General features: G+C 42.4%; 1 protein-coding gene and 1 long non-coding RNA gene across 2 annotated transcripts in view; both read right to left on the minus strand.

Annotated features, from left to right (window-relative positions):
* Positions 1-14,836, minus strand: part of GDF11 (growth differentiation factor 11) — a 178,597-nt gene that overhangs the window by 29,166 nt on the left and 134,595 nt on the right. The window lies entirely within an intron of this gene.
* Positions 1-14,836, minus strand: part of LOC142141246 (uncharacterized) — a 92,013-nt gene that overhangs the window by 10,004 nt on the left and 67,173 nt on the right. Inside the window, exon 3 of the long non-coding RNA XR_012688635.1 lies at positions 13,787-13,857. This is a non-coding gene — a long non-coding RNA (uncharacterized LOC142141246). The remainder of the gene's footprint in view (positions 1-13,786; positions 13,858-14,836) is intronic.

Below are 14,836 nucleotides of genomic sequence, written 5' to 3' on the forward strand. Positions count from 1 at the left end.
TTTCCCCCCCAAATGTAATGTTCAATGCTCCCCAAATGCTTCCTATCTCAAGATAGAATGGTTGCAAGCCAGTGATGGCTGCATAGCTAGTGTGTATAATTCTAAGTGTAATAGTTACAATTGTATTAAGATTTAAATAGCATAATTTAGTGTTATACCAGATTTAAACAGGAGGAAACAGGAGAAGAACATTCTACCCAACACCACAGCTGCACAAGGACAACAGTAATTATTCACCTGAAACTCCATATTCTACTCTTGATGTTTCCATCTCCTCCTGGCTGCAGGCTTCACACCACAAGAAGCCTGTTTTGGACTCTGATCTTATTATCTTCTTAGCTCATGAATGTTTGTTTTATCTGTCAGTTTATTTTTCCTGCAACATCCCTTTTGTTTAATCAGTCTGCTCATGCTACAGCTGTTTTGGGCCTATATCTCATCATCATTGTACTTTCAATTCTACTCAAGGCTTTGTCTGCCATCACAAGTATGAAGAAATGAAACTGAGTTTGAACCACTCTCCTATCTCATGACTCTGCAAGAACTCAGCTACTGCATCACCTGCGCTTTATTACTCTCCATTCAACACTTCCACCCACTCAACACACATGGCTCCCCACATCATTACTCCATACTATCCAGACATCCAGAAATAACTACATCTACTGCAGCCTCACTCTGCACTACTTCTCTGATTATACAGAACATTACAACTAGGTAATTCTTTTAATTCCCACAGTTTTTGCTATTTTACTCATTAATCCCAAGGTTTGCAAAATAATTTTTCTTCTTCTCCTTTCATGGCATTATCTTTAGGGCTATATCATCCTTCACCTGTCCTGCAACACACACCTCTGTACACATTGCCCTTCATTACATAACTCACCTCTAGTGAATACTCATGAACTCTTTTCCTATTTAAATTCAATAATTTTAACAGCCTCACCCTGTCGCAAAGAACACACATCTTACAATCATCTTTCCTATCTTTCTTCCTCCCTGCTTCTATTAGCTGGTGATATATCACCTAATCCAGGACCCCCTCATTTCTCATACACACATATATCTAAACACTACAGCAAATCGGCAAACCTCAAATGCATCACCTGTCTCCCATCTCTTCCAAAGTTCTATAAATGTCCCATCACTCACATTAACATCTTTTGAAGTACATACTGTTAGGATTTTTAACCCATTCTCTACGTGTGTTGCTGTCATCGCCCCCCTGGACCCCACCAACAATTTCTCGAACACTTCTCTGCATGGCTTCCTCACTTCTTATATTCTGACATCTCCACCATCATCGAGGTTGATTTCAACATCCCTATTGCTAATCCACATTCTAATGCTGCTTCCAAACTACTCTCTCTCACTCCTCACTTGACCTCTCTCAATGGACTAAATCCACTACTCATCAGGATGGCCACTGTCTTGTTTTCTGTAAACTATGCTCAGTTTCTAATTTCCTTAACACTCCTTTCCGCCTCTTGGATCATCACATTATTAGCTACTCACTCACCCCGAGTTCTTTACCCTCCCCACTGTCAAACTCTTCCAAGCCTCCACACCCGCAGAAATATTAACTTTTAACAGTTTTCCACGTCTCCTCAACATCTTCTCTCCCCAATTTCTACATTCTCCTTCCATAATAGGGCAGTACCTCATTTTCACCAAACCCTAGCAACTGCCCTTGATTAAGTGACTCCCGCGACTCTTCATACTCCATGTAGACTTGTTAACCGTGGCACACTAAAGTAACACGAACTCTACAAAAACTTTCTTGTAAAGCAGAACGTCACTGGCGTAAATCTTGTACCTCTAATGATTTCATCACTATACTTCTATCTATCACTCCTATCGAAATGCTCTGGACACTGCAAAACAAACATACTTCCATCTCTCATCTATGCTCAGGCTTCCAACCCCAAACGTCTTTTTAACACATTTAAATCTCTTCTAAACCCTCCGACTACCATCAGTGCCCAGGATATTGCTTCCTATTTCAAGGACAAAATTGATAAGATCAAACTAGAAATGGTATCATCTCCCTCAATAAGCAATCAGCTCAATTCTTTTGTAGCACCCTCTGGCACTCTCTTCATTTGATCCTACAAATGAAGAGGAAGTTTCTACTCTCTTCTTCTCTACTTACTCTACCTCCTGTCCTCTTGATCCCATGCACTCACAAATTGGTAGTTTCCTGTCTCCTGTGCTCATTTCACTCTAAAATCTGTAATCTATTTCTCTCTCCAGGTATCTTTCCATCACTATTCAAGCATGCAGTGGTTACACCTAGTTTGAAAAAAAATATATTCTGACCCAAACTTTCTCTCAAATTACTGCCCCGTCTCTCAGCTCCCATGCCCCTCCAAGCTTATTGAGAGAATTGTCTACACTCGCCTCACACACTTTCTTACAGCAAACAACCTACTGGATTCTCTTCAGTCAGGTTTTCGCTCTCAACACTCCACAGAGACTGCGCTGACCAAGGTTGTCAGTGATTTGATCACAGCAAAATCTAAAGGCCAATACTCTCTTTTAATTCTCCTGGATCTCTCTGTTGCATTTGACCCTGTTGACCACTATCACCTCATACAAACGCTAAAATCCCTAGGTCTTGAAGGCATTGTCCTATGCTGGTTCTCATCCTACCTAACTCTTGCAGTGTTAATTTCTCTGGATTCACCTCTGCTGCGCTTCCTTTATCAGTTGGAGTACCACAAGGCTCAGTCCAAGGTCCTCTGCTATTCTCTATCTACACCACTTCTCTTGGAAAATTAATAAACTCCTTTGGATTTCAGTATCATCTCTATGCGGATGATACACAAATCTATCCTCTCCTGATCTCTCACCATCTGTGTTGTCTCGCTTTACTGACTGTCTGTTTGCCATTACATTTTGGATGTCTTCTCGCCAACTCAAACTCAATCTGTCAAAAACAGAATTAATAATATTCGCACCCAAAAACAGAAGCTTCCTGTCTGACATTTCTATCTCTGTTGATAACATGACCATAAATCCGACCATGCAAGCTCGCTGCCAAGGTGTGATCCTTGACTCACAACTATACTTTGTTCCCCACATCAACTCTAAATCATGTTACATACATCTAAAAAACATTTCCAGAATATGCACATATCTTACACAAGACACTGCAAAATACTCATCATCTCCTGTATCGACTATTGCAATTCCCTCCTTAGTAGTCTTCCAAAAATCAGACTTGAATCCCTAAAAATCTATTTTGCACACAGCGGCTAGATTGATTTTCCTTGCAAACCATTCTTCCTCTGCTGAGCCACTCTGTCAGTCTCTATATTGGTTGCCTGTTTTCAACAAATCCAATATAAAATTCTTCTACTAACTTACAAGGCCATCAACAAAATTGCACTGACATACATCTCCTCATTTGTCTCAAAATATTTCCCAACTTGACACCTCCATTCTGTACAAGATCTGCGTCGCATCACATCCTCCCACTCCCGATTACAGGACTTTTTTCGGGCTGCACCCACTTTGTGGAATTCCCTCCCTGGCACAATAACACTTTCCTCTAGTCGTCATACCTTCAAGTGTTCTCTGAGAACCCACCTCTTCAGACAACCTTATGATATTCCTCAACCACCATCTTAATCTCCCTAGGTTACCCTATTACCACCCTCTACACAGCTAACACAAGACAACAATCCTCTGACCAACATTGCTGTGTGTGTGGATCAATGTGCTATATGATGTAGCATGTGCCCTTGTGTATCAAACTCCCATTGTTCCATAGATTGTAAGCTTATGAGCAGGTCCCTCTTACCTCTCTGTCTGTATGCATTACCCAGTATTGTTTTATTAATTTTTATTCCCAATTGTAAAATGTACGGAATTTGCTGTCGCTATATAAATAAATGTTGATGATGATGATGATAATGATAGCATAGAGATTCGGCTGGACATTCCCCAAACTGTAAACAATATAATGTACATAAGAGAGAATAGTGTATTGACAGTGTTATTAATACATTTGAAAGTAGGATTTTCCATAATATAATGAAATACAAACATCTCCAAATCTGTTGTTTACCACTTTATGACCACTTATAAATCCTTTGGGAATCTTTTTTCTTGCACTAGTCCAAATGGAAATTAAAAATAAGGAATCTGAATATGACTTGATATAATATAACTGCATTACTAGTTAATGAGCACAGGTGCATGCCACTGTTCCATTCAGTTCCTCCCTGCAACTTGCTTACTATGGATGCTTCAGAGTGACTAATTGTGTAGTTTAAAGTTGTGGCTGGATCACTTATAAATTATTTATTGTATAAATTTACTTCAATTAGTGGCGCAGTGTTTCGATGTATATCGTTGCAAATGTACTGATTTTGTATTGTAAATGTATTGATTTCTGATGCAGTAGGCCATGTTGGAGGAAATTTGTTTTTGTAGGAAAGGTAGAAAGGAAATCCCATGCTAACAAGGCATTTCACCTATGAGTGACCAACACATCTATTTAGCCTGAATGCACAGGATGGGGTTGTTAGCCTTTTATCCTGTGTCTAGAGAGATAGGAAACCTTTGAATAATCTAACACAAGTAATTTGGGAAATTACAGATTGGAAGGTTTTCACCAGGGAATTTGGGTTTTGCTGCTTCCACCCAGCAGGTCGCGGCGCTCTAGCGAAGTTCCCAGTGAGACGTGATAGAGAACTGACACGAGAGATGAGGATAATCCCCAAGTAGTACTAGGGGCAGAATGAGATGGTGCTGGGAGACAATATACTTGGAGAAATAGGGAGCAGGAATCTGCAGCAGTTACCACTAACAATTGGAGCAGGTAAGCGGAGATCAGCGACAGTACACTGGATAGGTAGCGGGTGATGATCCACAACAATTACCACTAACAAGTGGGACAGGTAAGGGGAGATCACCGGCAGTACACTGGATAGGTAGCGGGTGATGATCCACAACAATTACCACTAACAAGTGGGACAGGTAAGAGGAGATCACCGGCAGTACACTGGATAGGTAGTGGGTGATGATTCACAGCAATTACCACTAACGAGTGTAACAGGTGAGTGGAGATCACCGGCATCACACTGGATAGGTAGCGGGTGATGATTCACAGCAATTACCACTAACGAGTGGAACAGGTAAGCAGAGATCAGTGGCAGTACACTGGATAGGTAGCAGGTGATGATTCACAGCAATTACCACTAACAAGTGGAACCAGTAAGCAGAGATCAGCGGTATTACACTGGTTAGGTAGCGGTGGCCCCTTTGGTGGTGGTACACCGAGATAAATCGTCTATAGCAGTTGGCAAACCCAAGGAATCGCTGGATAGTCTTGAGGGTGTTGGGACAAGGCCATTCCAAAATTGCACGAACTTTTCCGGATCCATCCGAAGGCCTGAACCAGAGACAATGTAACCAAGAAACGGTAGTTCAGAAGCCACAAAGGAGCATTTTTCCAACTTACAATAGAGGTGGTCCTTACGAAGTCGAGTAAGAACCTCAGCAGGATGAAGACGATGAGACTGGAGATCCTTAGAAAAGACTAAATATCATCAAGGTACACTACCATGGAAGAATACAGGAGGTCACGGAAGATTTCATTAACATAACTCTGAAAGATGGCAGGGGAATTGCAGAGGCTGAAAGGCATGACTAAATATTCGTAGTGACCATCTAGTGTGTTGAACGCTGTCTTCCACTCATCTCCAGCTCGTATTCTGATGAGGTTGTATGCCCCCCGGAGATCTAACTTGGAAAACATTTTTGCTCCTTTAATGCAATCGAATAATTAGGTGATCAGCGAAATGGGGTAACGGATTTTAATAATGATGGCGTTCAGACCCCTGTAGTCAAAAAAAAAAAAAGGCTCCAGCAGGAGAGGTAGAAGGTCAAATGAAACCTCGTTGCAGTTTCTTTGATATAATTTGCGGTCGCCTCAGTCTCCGGTAAAGAGAGGGGATAGACTCGTCCTCTAGGCGGAATTTTTCCTGGAATTAAATCGATGGGACAGCCCCAGGTTTGCTGAGGAGGCAATCACTCAGCATACGATTTATTGAAGACATCAGAAAAGGAGGAATACTGGGGAGGAAGTGTGGAAGTTGAGGAATCTGATGAAGTATGAAGGGTCCTCAAAGGTTTGACCTGAGTAAGACATCTCCCTGAGCAGGCTTTGCCCCAGGCCAGGATCTGAGAGGAGGGCCAGTCCAAATGAGGTGAGTGGAGATGAAGCCAGGGTAGGCCTAAGATGAGGAAGAACGAGAAATGAGATTTTCTCCCAATGTAGGACCCCTACTTGTAAGGAAAGTAGTTCCGAACGACAATGGATAGAACCGTTAGTCAGGCGAGCTCCATCGATGTTGGTAATAACAATAGGTTCTTTCAGTGGGACAGTAGGGAGAGCCAATTGTTTCACTAGGAGTAGTGAAATAACATTTTCGGGCAGCACCAGAAGCCAACATGGCACAAGTACGGGCGAAAAATCCGGTGAGTGGTTAAACGTCCATAGCCTGACCTCTCCTGAGCAGGCTAAGGTCTGGCATTTCCCAACAATTTAGGGCACAATTTTAGGAAATATCCAGTGTCGCCATAATAGATACATAATTTATTTCATCATTCTTGTATCTCTTTCATCGGGAGTTAGGCGTGAATGCCCCAACTGCATGGGCTCATCTGAGGAGCTAGCAAGTTGGAACAGGGGAGCCAGCCAGAATGGCGGTCGTTTTAAGGTATCCTTTTCAGATGATCTTTCTCGGAACCTGATGTCTACTCTGTTACATAATGAGATTAGGGAATCCAAAGTTGCGGGCAGTTCCTGAGAGGAGACAGCGTCCTTAACCTTGTCGGAGAGCCCCTGCCAGAAGGTAGTTACCAGGGCCTCGTCGTTCCACTGAACTTCAGAGGATAAAGTCCGAAATACAATAACGTATTGGGCCAGAGAACGTGATCCCTGGTGCAACCGGAGGGTAGCAGGCATGTGTTACCTGTAACAGTTCTTGTAAAAACTATAGTACTTACACATTCAAGTATTTAGCTTTATGTGCAAATTGTGCGGTAAAGGTGAAAAACTATAGAAGAGAAATGTATAGTAACTGGTTTTACTAGTTTGTACCAGCTAATATTGCACATTATAGCACATATTGCACATACTACATTTAGAAAAAAACCCACTAAAAATATAGGTAAGACAGAGTATTCAGACTTTTCCTCCTCATTCTGATTGAATTATACATGACCACTGCAAGTGGGTAAGACTTTTGGTATGTCAAACGTAATAAAAGTCCCTGTAAAATTCTTTGTCAATTACAACCTTAGCTGTACTGTAGACGCTGTGCAGCAAGCTTTGTGCCCAGTAATTAATATCCCATTCCCCAGTTCCTATCCTGGCCTTCTTCTTGAGCACAGATGAATCAGTAGTTCCACTAGAATTGGTGTAACATAGACTGGACTGTAAGTTTGCTATCAATGTAAGCTGTCTTTAACTTCGAAGCCAAGCAAAACATATATACTATATACAATCATCATCATTATCAATTTATATAGCACCACTGATTCCACAGCGCTGTTTTTCCACTCATTCACATCAGTCCCTGCCCCATTGGAGCTTACAGTCTAAATTCCCTAACATACACACACAGAAAGGCAAAGAGACTAGGGTCAATTTTGAAAGCAGCCAATTAACCTAATAGTATGTTTTTGGAGTGTGGGGGGAAACCGGAGCACCCAGAGGAAACACTGGGAGAACATACAAACTCCACACAGATACGGCAATGGTGGGGCATTGAACTCATGACCCCAGCGCTGTGAGGCAGAAGTGCTAACTACTTGGCCACCGTGCTGCCCATATACAATTTATTTGATTGATAGCATTATACTTTAAACAACTTAATATTTTGGCCACAAGACAGATACATAAATAGTTGTATTAATTTAGAAAAGTACTTGAATGTCCTGAGTGAAAGAGGTGTTCTCACTGAGCAGGTTTGGTACTTAAAGCAGCAATCCCACATAGACGTCTTTTCTTTAAATAGTAAGTTAAATGCCTATCCTCCTACAAAACATTTTCTACTTTTCAATACCTAGCATGTTATGTGATGGTAGAGGAGGGAGAAGGAGTGGGAAGACGTCACAGTGAAAGCAGAGCTTAGTGGGGGCGTTCCAAAGTCTACTCACTACATCATATGCCATGTGACTGCTTTGTGACTAGTCATATAACTGTCACGATAATGTAACAGGATGCACCACTGACTGGTATTGCCAACTACTAAACAAGAAGGCAGGGAGTCTAACGCACCCCTGGTATTCACTAGGGACCCCCGCAAGGAGGTATGGACTTGGCTGGGTGAGGTGCGCAGATCGCAGTTCTCCAAGTTAGTAACCAGTGCAGTAGCATAGTGAACAGAAATGGTCGAAATATCCAAGTCAAAGCCAGACAATAGCGCAGTACACAAGGTTAATCAGAAGAAGCGTCAGGAACAAGCACAAGGTTAAACCAAACGATCTGTGCAGTACCAAATTGGAATCAAGGACAATAAGCCAAGGAACAAACCAAGTCAGCAAACACTGGAAGACAGGAGTATCTCAGGAAGTGCTGGAGCTAGAACTAATACTCTGGCGCTGGTCTGCAGTAAGAAGGATCCTTAAATAGAGTGAATTGGTGCCTGATACGTGGTAGCAGATTAGTGATCCAGTGCAGCTGAATACCGGCATAACGAAGGAGAGCGCCCCGTTGCTTGGCAACAGGATGCCGGCAGCACGAAAGGGCAGGCGTCCGTCCTAAGCACCGAGGGGAAATGCGGGGACGGCGTCTGATAATAACACTGTGGAAAATCTGAAGAATGATAAACCATTAATAGCAGTCTGTAGTAACAAACCAAGAAGAAAGAGCAATTACCAAGCTGCTTCTTATAGCCTGCCATAGTGATTTATGTTAAAAAAGCACACCTTAAATTTTTAAGGCGCGGAAACTGCGCTGGTAAATTATTAGCCAATATGGCAAAACAGCTAAATGCTGGGGACAAATTGTGCCTAGCAAGCCCAAACAATCATTCACTTTTATAACAAAATAAAAAAAAAATTGGGTCAATGTTCAAGAAATATTATACAAATAAACCTCCCACCCTTAATTGATTGACCAACTACTTGAAAAACTAAGCTCCCTACATTAACTGACCAATGGGAAATGTTTGAAGCAGACATAACTCAGAAATAGTGACAGCAATGACTAACATTTACCTGCAAAAGGCATGGGGTTTGCATGGCTTCACCTCTGAATATTATAAAATCTTACAGGTAGAAATAGTCCCTGTGATGAAACGAGTTTGATAACACCTTGATCAGCCTGTCAATCGTTTCTCACAAAATGTGGATTATAGCATGTACTTTTTATAGCCCTTGCTTTTGTTCCCCAGCTCAGCAGAGTACAACTGCAGTGTCTAATTATATGTGGATAAGGGGACAATGTAGCTCATTGTAAATATGTATATTGCTTATTGTGTATTGTTGATATTGCAGTGAAGCTGTTATTCATTGTTCTTAAAGTGTAGCCAGGTGGGTTATGACTATCAGGTTCCAGGATACAGGTGAGTGGGCTGTAGCTTCATTCCTTCTCCCCCCTCCTTTCTCTACAGGAAGCATGGTACAGCTGGGGACCCTGTGACATCACAAAGTAGTGTAAGGGGTTAATTTCCAGAGGGGTTAACTGTTATCTGATATTTGGAGGTGGGGAAGGCCAATTAGTACCCATTGTCCTCCACAGGACTGCCTGAGACATTCTGTCTGGGAAAATGCAGGGGAGTCACTGTGGAATAACAACTCATCTCCACTTAACCTCCAACCTCCAACCTCCTAGTCCAGCACTCAGCAATGTTTAAGAAGGAGAGACCCAGAGATTTGCCCAGGGAGGAAAAAAACACTATGGAAATTTGACCCTAGATATAAGGAGCCACTCCAGGGGGAGGTAATGTTCATTCTGGGAACTGTTGGCTGGAAGCTGCAGGGTGGCTGTTTGTGAGTTGCCGTTCTCTACCAGTGGAATACATCGGCAGATAAATGGGTCGTCAAGTCAGGACAGCCAGGTGACTGTAATGCCTTAAGCTAGTAGTGTAAGGGATAGATAATGTGGTGAACCTGCCCTGCATTTATTTACTGTGTGTATATTATATTTTAGTAATTGTTTTTATTACAATAAATGTATTGTTTCACTTTGTAACTGCATTTGTCTGAGTGACTATACGAACTTTAGAAGGTACTGGGGTAGGCTTCCCTGGCATAGTAATGTACCCATGGGTGACCAGCCAGCGTGAAGTGGGTAGAATTGGGCCAGAAAATCCAGTATCTTCACAGTCCCTACATCCACTTTCTATTCCTTATTACTTAATTGTGAACTACCATCTAAGGAAGCACATGAACTATGATGGGAGGAGGAAATGGAGGAGACACTGAGACACTGAGGACTGGTCAATCCGGATAGTGGTAGCTAAAAGCTAAATCTAAATGCGGATTAAAGAATACTCTTACAAGCTCCTCTTCTGTTTATATCTAGTCCCAACTTAACTACAAACCACATACATGACCTCCACTAGTATTTGTTGCGCAACTGCGACTTTAAAGGCACTTTTTCCCACATATAGTTGAGGTGCCCTGGGATGGAGAATTTCTGAAAAGAAGTCTGCAACCTAATGAATGTAATCACTGAGGTGCAGTGCCAACAAAACTTTCCTATTACCTCCTCTCCTGGCCAATCCCAGACATTCCAAAACCAGATGCTTAATTATTATTTTTTTTTATTATTATTAATATTTATTTATAGGGCGCCACTAGCTATCCGTAGCTCCGTACAGGGACAGACAGAAACACGGTACAGGGTGAGACATCACGGTACAGTTAACAAAAAGCACAGTAACTTGGAAGCTCAAAGTAAAGCTAGATGAAAGGTGAGAGCCCCCGGGGGTAGAAGGGCCTCACGGAAGAGACAAGGAGCTGGAGAGCAGAGTTAAGGTGGTGGAGAACAGGAGGAGAGGAGGCCCTGCTCGAAGGAGCGTACAATCTAAGGGGAGGGTAATAGCTTCATAGGGGAGGAAACCAGATTTCCCCCACGATACCAGTCCTTATTAATAAAGTTTGGCATATCTATGAAGTTGAAGACATTATTAGCATAATGCATGATCACCCCAATCATTGTTTCTCCAGAACAATGTGCCTGGGTCAGCTTGCCATCAATAGTGATTTCTCCCTCTTTGATCTCCTAGCCCTGAAGTTTAACCATCCCCACCTCCGATGCCTCCTATCCTTCTGTTCCTCTTTTTGTCCTGTACTAACAACCACATGTGATAGCTTTTTTTATTTTGCTATTCGCATGGTAATAGCAGCGTTGGCGTAGTCACACTCTTATCCAACATCTACCAACATGCTTCCCAGTCTAGGAGCTCAAGAAGATTTTCGACACTGGTTTAATGATTCATAATTACAGGAGGTGCTTCATAATACATGCAAACAACCTATTGGATCCTCTTCAGTCAGGCTTTCGCTCTCAACACTCCACAGAGACTGCGCTGACCAAGGTTGTCAATGATTTGATCACAGCAAAAAATAATAACCATTACTCTGTTCTAATTCTCCTGGATCTCTCTGCTGCATTTGACACTGTTGACCACTCTCTCCTCATACAAACGCTACAATCCCTAGGTCTTGAAGGCACTGTCCTATCCTGGTTCTCATCCTACCTATCTAATCGCTCTTTCAGTGTTAATTTCTCTGGATCCACTTCTGCTCTGCTTCCTTTATTAGTTGGAGTACCACAAGACTCAGTCCTATTCTCTATCTACACCACTTCTCTTGGACAACTAATAAGCTCCTTTGGATTTCAGTATCATCACTATGCGGATGATACACAAATCTATCTATCCTCTCCTGATCTTTCACAATCTGTGTTGTCTCGCGTTACTGACTGTCTTTCTGCCATTTCATCTTGGATGTCTTCTCGCCAACTCAAACTCAATATTTCAAAAACTGAATTAATAATATTCCCACCCAAAAACAGAAGTTTCCTGCCTGATATTTCTATTTCTGTTGATAACATGACCATAAATCCCACCCCGCAAGCTCGTTGCCTAGGTGTAATCCTTGACTCACAACTGTCGTTTATTCCCCACATCAACTCTATATCTAAATCATGTTACATACATCTAAAGAACATTTCCTGAATACGCACAGATCTGACACAAGACACCGCAAAAACATTAATTCATGCACTCATCATCTCCCACATCGACTATTGCAATTCCCTCCTTACTGGTCTTCCCAAAGTCTGACTTGAACCCCTACAATCTATTTTGCATGCAGCGGCTAGATTGATTTTCCTTGCAAACCGTTATTCCTCTGCTGAGCCACTCTGTCAGTCTCTACATTGGCTGCCTGTTGTTCAACTAATCCAATATAAAATTCTTCTACTAACATATAAGGCCATCAACAAAATTTCACCGACATACATCACCTCACTTGTCTCAAAATATCTCCCAACTCGACACCTCCGTTTGCATAAGATCTACGTCTCTCTTCCACTCTCATCACATCCTCCCATTCTCGGTTACAGGATTTTTTCCGGGCTGCACCCACTTTGTTCACTGAAAACCCACCTCTTCAGACAAGGTTATGATATTCCTCAACCACCATCTTAATTTCCCTAGATTACCCTATTACCATCCTCTACACAGCTAACGCAAGACAACAAACCTCTGACCAACATTGCCACACACACAGCCCACTCAATACTTTTACCTTTGCATTCTAGCTGGTCCATTGTGCAATATGATGTAGCACATGCCCTTGTGTTTCAAACTCCCATTGTCCTATAGATTGTAAGCTTGTGAGCAGGGTTCTCTTACCTTTCTGTCTGTATGTATTACCCAGTATTGTCTTATTAATGATTGTTCTCAATTGTAAAGCGCTACGGAATCTGCTGCCGCTATATAAATAAATGTTGATGATAATGATGATCTAAATATTTGTTTACAACTCTCTAACCACCATCTTATTGATAAATGGCTTAATAGAGGAAAAAGTGAAATGTCAAGAGGCACAAGGCAGGGATGCCAGATGTTCCCACTACTGTTTAATCTGGTATTTGACCCTATACTAATGGTCTTACAGGCAGGGCCATGGCATGGGTGGATCTGGGGGAGCAGGTGCTCCAGGCACAAACAGCAGTGGGGGGGGGGGGAGGGGGGCACTGACAGAGGGGAAAGGCTATTTTTGTTAGTTCAAATGGAGCACTAATGAGGTGGCCACGTCATCTGCCTGATAAGTGAGCTGGGGACACAAGCAAGATCACCCCCATTCCTGTTCATATAGAGGCAGCATGCGGCCCCTCTGTCACCTTAGCCTTTCATGTTTACCTGACCTCTGCTCCTCCTGCTTCACTCATTGTAATGGCTGTATTCATGACCGCACCTCCAGTCATCCCCAGTGTCTATTTCTCTATCACCCCTCGACTTTGCCTCCCTTGTGATAGCCTCGCTAGCTTCAACTTTGGATGTGTGCCCCTTCCCCGCTTTGTGTGTGCTGGTATCAGCTTTCTCTGGGCGCGTCTATGATCTTCTTTCCCACTCGTTTTTTGTCTGTCCCCCTTCAGCCCTCTTATTGTATCTATCCCCCCACCATTTTCTACCATTTTCTCCCACCATCCACTTTTCCCCTGTGCCCCTCACAACCCACTTTTTATCTTGCTCTTCACCTTCTCCCGCTATCTCCTGCTTGGTCCACTTCTGCCCTCTTCACCGCTTACCTTCTTCCTTCTCCTGCTGCTAAAGTCGATGGATTCCTGCTGCCTGCTGATCAGAAGCGACGTGGACGAACCTGAGGATGGCAGGTAAGCACAATGTTCTGATTTTAATATTTGTTTACCTCTAACCCTGCTATCGCAGATGATAACCCTGACAGCTATAAGATTGACGCCCCTCACCAGTGAAAGCTTCTCCAGGCAAGTATTATGGTGGTTGTTATGCCTTCAGCAATGTTGTTTTACATGTGCATTATTTCTGTGTAGACTCCATCTAGTGGCCTGCTTAGTATTAGTTTAAAGTGAACACTCTGGCCTCTGTAGTTAGCTCTCAAAGCATCTTGGGTAATGATAGGATGTCACCATTTAAGATTCCACATGTTAGTCAGAGATGCTGTATATATCTGGACTTAGCAGAGCATCAATGGTAAGATTTGTGTCAAATTAAACAGTTATGCCATGTTTTCATGTTTGCATTGCCATATATCTGTTCATATTGTGATTGCATTCTCTAATTTCTGTATTACAGTTTTACCACTTGAATTTACATGTTCTTTACTACTTAAATAAACAACTTTCTTCAGATCTTCACATGTAGACTGGATTTTTAATGTAGGAGTGGTTATGGTGTCTGTCTGATTATATTCAGGCCAAATGGAAGTTACAGTGAGGACAGAACAGTAAAACATTGGCTGTCAGCAAGTGGGACACATATATTCTGAGACCTGCTACACTTCCAGCTCAATTATCTGCATATGAAAACACAGCAGTTTCTACACAGTCTGTAACAGTGGCCACTCAGCAATAGGAGTACCACCATTTGACTTCACAGAAACCTACACATTGTCAGTGCAGCCACCCTGAGACGGCAGTACAGCATCCCCTGCATAGTCAACCACCTCCTTAACGGAGCCAATACCCTGACTCCTTATAAACTTGAGCAATGTAAACGCAGTTACCTATATACTGCAATACAGCGGTCTCACTGCAGTCAAACACCTACACCTCAACATCATGTTACAGAAGATGACATCTTCATACAATACAAGGTCTCAA

Source organism: Mixophyes fleayi, chromosome 2, assembly GCF_038048845.1.
Source record: "Mixophyes fleayi isolate aMixFle1 chromosome 2, aMixFle1.hap1, whole genome shotgun sequence".
Lineage (NCBI taxonomy): Eukaryota > Metazoa > Chordata > Amphibia > Anura > Limnodynastidae > Mixophyes > Mixophyes fleayi.